The sequence below is a fragment of the Neofelis nebulosa genome, chromosome X (assembly GCF_028018385.1).
Source record: "Neofelis nebulosa isolate mNeoNeb1 chromosome X, mNeoNeb1.pri, whole genome shotgun sequence".
NCBI lineage: Eukaryota > Metazoa > Chordata > Mammalia > Carnivora > Felidae > Neofelis > Neofelis nebulosa.
Window position 1 is genome coordinate 51622496 of NC_080800.1, and position 5786 is coordinate 51628281.

At 37.9% G+C, this 5786-nt stretch overlaps 1 pseudogene; it reads left to right on the forward strand.

Annotated features, from left to right (window-relative positions):
* Positions 1 to 964: 964 nt before the first annotated feature.
* On the forward strand, positions 965 to 2054 carry LOC131502420 (AP-3 complex subunit sigma-1-like; annotated as a pseudogene).
* Positions 2055 to 5786: the final 3732 nt, after the last annotated feature.

Genomic DNA, 5786 nt, shown 5'->3' on the forward strand with positions numbered 1-5786 from the left:
TTTAAGGAACCTCCATACTGTTTTCCATAGTGGTTGTACCAATTTACCTTCACACAAACAGTGAGCAGATGTTCCCTTTTCTCCACAACCTTGCCAATACTTACCTCTTGTCTTTTGATGACAGCAATCTTAACAGGTCTGAGATGATATATCATTGTGGATTTGATTTGCATTTCCCCAATGATTAGTGATGCTATGGGAACAACCCAAATGTCTATGACATATTGATGGATGAAGATTATATAGATTTATGTATACATATAATCAGGTGTAAAGAAAAAGGAAATCCTACCATTTGCAACAGCGCAGATGGACCTGGAAGACATTATGCAAAGTAAAGCAATTCAGTCACAGAAGGGCAAACACTACATGATTTGAGTTAAATGCGGCACCTTCCTTAAGTTAAACTTACAGAAGCAGAAAATAGATAGGTGGTTGTCAGAGAATGGGTGATGGGAAAATGGGGAGTTGTTATTCAATGTGAATAGTTAGTTGTACAAGATGAATAAGCTGTAGAGATCTGTTCAACACAGCGCCTATAGATAATAATATGGTATTAAACACTTAAAATTCCTTAAGAGAGTAGACCTCATGTTAAGGTTCCTTACAGGGTGTGAGGGGGGAGGAAGCAAAGCGACACAAGGAAACTTTTGGAAATGATAGAATACTTATTGCCTTGATTGTGGTGATGGCATCACCAATATATGCAGATGTCCAAACTAATGAAATTGTATACATTAAATATGCATGTTTTTATATACCGATCATACCTCAATAAAGCTGAGAAAAGATAAAGAGATGTTGCCTTTTTCACCAATTCAAATACTGTACAATATAGTTTCTAATCTACAAATACACTTTGAACAATATAGGTTCTAAATTAACCATAAATATTGTTGAAAATGCATCAAATGGCAAATCTTTATGATATAAATTAATACTGATGGCTGATTACTGATTAATACTGAGGCTCAGATGACAGTTACACCTCAAGATCCAGCTAAAGATAAACAAAATAGTCCCTGTAATCTTTGGGAAATTCCTGAACATATAACAGAGGACATACAGGTATGCCACATTTTAACCACAGTAGCTATAGACTTGTGTAAATTCCCCATTGCCATAGTACTCATTGCTCTAAAATGTCCCATAGTTGTCATGGATACCCCGCCTCAGTGAGTAATAATATTAAATTGAGTCTTTGTTACTTACAAATTGTCTTGGCAAAATGGGACTTCATGGACACTTTCCTCCAGTTAACATAAATAATATGTTCCATCGTATGTTAAATGGAGTCTTAAATGATTGAAACTCATCATATAAAGCCTATTTAGAGAAAGGGGCTGCTATTCCCATGACTTCTCCATTTAACAACCAAATTTTGGAAGGATTACCGTCAAGATCCTGAAGCAAGGCTTGTGTACCCACCCCTGCCCTGGCCCCCAGCACCCACCAAGTCGTCCAGCTCAGCCATGATCAAGGTGATCCTCAGCTTCAATAACTATGGGAAGCAGTGGCTTACCAAGTTCTACCAGCCCTACGGTGAAGATACACCGGAGCAAATCATCAGGGACACATTCCATTTGGTATCTAAGAGCAATGGAAATGTTTGCAATTTCCTAGAAAGAGAATTGTTAATTGGAGGATCTGACAACAAACTGATTTATAGCTATTATGCAACATTATATGTTGTCTTCTGTGTGGATTTTTCAGAAGGTGAACTTGTCATTTTAGATCTAATTCAACTATTTATGGAAACATTAGACAAATGTTTTGAAAATTTCTGTGAGCTGGATTTAAGTTTTCATGTAGACAAGGTTCACAATATTCCTGCAGAAAGGGTGATGGGGGAGTGGTATTGGAGACCAACATGAATGAGACTGTTACACAGATTGATGCACAAAATAAACTGGAGAAATCTGTGGCTGGCTTAGTGGGAGCTCCAGCCTGTACTGTATTAGCTGTGAAGAATATGAATCTTCCCGAGATCCCGAGAGATATTAACATTGATGACATCATTATAAAAGTGCCAAACCTGCCCTCTTTTAAATAAAAATAAATAAAATAAAATAAAATAAAATAAAATAAAATAAAATGCCACTACCAGGTAAAATCCAGGGAGAAAAGTCATCTAAGTTTACCATGCAGTTGTTTACCAAAAATAGAGGAAGAGAGTCTTGATTTAAGTCTGGGTACTGTATAGACGTTGTGGAAGTTCAATGTTGCTTTTCCTGCTCAGTGATTTTGAAGAAATTGAGTAGCTACAATGTGATATTTCTTTTCCTTTTTTAAGCTGCATTCCTATGCCCACCTAAGGCATGCTTCTATGTACTATATAGTATAGTACATGCAGTACAGTATTGCAATGTGTTTGAGACATTTCTTTAATTATGTACAGTCCAAAATGTTGGCTTTTTGTATAGATCACAAGTGTAGCATTCTGGAATTCTTTCTGTTATTTGTCACAGTTGTTTTTAAAGAACCAAATATGTATTGCATGAAAACATTATGACCTTTTGCGCTTAGTTTAAATAAACTCCATGTAGCTGGACTGCTAAACATACAAAGACACAACAAAGTTTTGCCTGCCCTTAAATTTACAAAATGAATGGAGATTTATGGTGGATTATCAGAATCTCAGTGTTGTGCCCTCCCATTAGGGCCCCCATATCCAAAAGTATTGTAATTATTAACTCTAATACATAACTAGAAAATATTTTTGCTATTATAAATTTGGCTAATATAATACACATAAATTACACACATAGAAAGATTTGATTTGGGTATTTGGAATAAGTTGGGAAAGGAAGAATAAAGATAAGTAAATGCAAAATATGCAAGATTATGCCCTCACTTTACAAAAGGGGAAATAGAGCTCTCTCCATGAGTGGAAAAATGAAGACTAGTTTGTCCTTCCTAATACGGTCGATTTCAATGTCTGTGTGGTTGGTCAAAATTTTCAGGAAGGGAAGGAGTTGGATTTCTTAACTGTTGGCAAAACCTTTTCTGTGGCTAGGGGAGCCTCCACAATCAGTATACCATTGACAATTATTATTTGTTTTAGCTGCGTTGGTAGAAGCAAATATAAGGCTTTCAGGCCCCTCTAAAGTGTCATGAATACTTCAGGGTCAGTAACTGTTTTAATTGATTTACATGTATTAATTGATTTAATTCTCGAAGGAACCACATGTGCTTATGCAAATAAGGAAACTGAGGTGTACTCCAAGCAGTGACACCCAGATATGAATCCATACAATCTGGCTCTAGGATAGATATTCTTTTTTTTATTATTTTTTTAACGTTTATTCATTTTTGAGAGTGAGAGAGACAGAGCATGAGCGGGGGAGGGGCAGAGAGAGGGAGACACAGAATCCGAAGCAGGCTCCAGGCTCCGAGCTGCCCGCATAGAGCCCGACGTGGGGCTCAAACTCACAAGCCATGAGATCATGACCTGAGCTGAAGTCAGATGCTCAACCGACTGAGCCCCCCAGGCGCCCCTCTAGGATAGATATTCTTAACCATTATAGTGTACTCCCTCTACGAAATGCAACAACAAATTCTGGAACCTTCAAAAGAAAGCAGCTGGAACTATGGGAAAATTGGGAAATACATTTCATTAGTTTCCTATCGCTGCTATAACAAATTAACACATATTTGGTGGCTTAAAAAAACATACATTTATTCTTTTACAGCTCTGTAATTCAGACGTCCAAAATCAATTTCACTGGGCCAAAATAAATCCAACAGTTTCACTCTGACACTGGGTAGAACCATTTTCCTTGACTTTTCCAGCTTCTAGAACTGCATTTCTTGTATTGCTTGACTTCTGGTCCCTTCCTCCACCTCCAAAACCAGCAGTGTAGCACCTTGCTTCATCATCACGTTGCCTTGTGCCTCTGCAGTCATATCTTCTGCCTCCCTCTTATAAGGACACTTGTGATCATATTTAGGATCTACATGGATAATCCAGTATAATCTTCTTAAGACAATAAATTACGTATAGTACCTTTTCTCATGTAAAGTAGCATTCACAAGTCTCAGTGATAAGGGTCCAGATATCTTTGGAGGCCATTATTTAGCCTAGCACATATGCTGCATGAAGGATACATGGTATGGTATCCTACATGGTACTATAGGATACATGGTATAGTTTGTGTGAGCTAGTAAGATGAACACTGGCAGATGAATTAGTGTGCTGTGAGCTATTTATTCCCGTGACCCTTAATGGTCAATGTTCTGCAATGAAGTCTCAATAGGTAATATACAAAAGGACATTTTGGGGTGCCTGGGTGGCTCAGTCAGTTAAGCATCTGACTTCAGCTCAGGTCATGATCTCACGGCTTGTGAGTTTGAGCCCTGTGTCAGGCTCTGATTTTCTAAGGACATTTTATTTTTATGTTTGTTTGTTTGGTTGGTTCAAGTTTTCATTGACATTGTAGTTGGTTAAGATATGGTGAAAAATTGGTTTCAGGAGTGGAATTTAGTCCTTAATCACTTACATATAACACCAGTGCCCAACACAAGAATTTCCTTCCTTAATACCCATTACCCTTTTAGCCGATCCCATGTCCACGAGCCATTCAGCAATCCTCAGTTTGTTCTCTATAGTAAAAGAATTTCTTATGGTTTGCCTTTTTCCCTTCCTTGATGTTCATGTCTTTTGTTTCTTAAATTCCACCTATGAGTGAAATCATATGGTATTTGTCTTTCTCTGACTTATTTCGCTTAGCATAATACACTCCAGCTCCATCCACGTCATTGCAAATAGCAAGATTTCATTCTTTGTTGTGGCTGAACAATACTCCATTGTAAATATATACCTCAAACTCTTTATCCATTCATCAGCTGATGGACATTTGGGCTATTTCCATAATTTGGCTATTGTTAATAATACTTCTATAAACATTGGGGTGCATGTGCCACACTCAAATCAGTATTTTTGTATCCCTTGGGTAAATACATGGTAGTGCAACTGCTGGGCCACAGTGTAGTTCTTTTTTTTAACTTTTTGAAGGATCTTCATACTGCTTTCCACAGTGATTCTACCAGTTTGCATTCCTCTCAATAGTGTAAGAGGGTTCCCCTTTCTCCCCATCCTTGCCAAAAACTGTTGTTTCCTGTGTTGTTAATTTTAGCCATTCTGACAGGTGTGAGGTGGTATCTCATCATGGTTTTGATTTGCATTTCCCTGATGATGGGTGTTGTTGAGCAACTTTTCTTTTTTTTAATTTTTTTAATGTTTATTTATTTTTGAGAGATTAGAGAGACAGAGCGCGAGTGAGGGAGGGCCAGAGAGAGAGGGAGACACAGAATTCAAAGCAGGCTCCAGGCTCTGAGCTGTCAGCACAGAGCCTGACGTGGGCTCGAACTCACGAACCGTGAGATGGTGCCAAACCATGCATGAGATCATGAGCTGAGCCTAAGTTGGATGCTTAACCGACTGAGCCACCCAGGCATCCTAGTTAAGCAACTTTTCATGTGTCTGTTAGCCATCTGGATTTCTTCTTTGGAAAAATGTCTATTCATGTTTTCTGCCCAGTTTTAAGATTGTATTATTTGTTTTTTTGGGGGGAGTTGAGTTCGTTAACTTCTTTACAGATTTTGGACACTAACCTTCTTTCAGAAATGTCATTTGCAAAATTCATCTTCCATTCTGTAGGTTCATTTTAGTTTCGTTGATTGTTTCCTTCACTGTGCAGAAGCTTTTAATCTTGATGAAGTCCCAATAGAACATTTTTACTTTTGTTTCCCTTGTCTCTGGAGGCGTGTCTAGCAAAAAGTTGCTG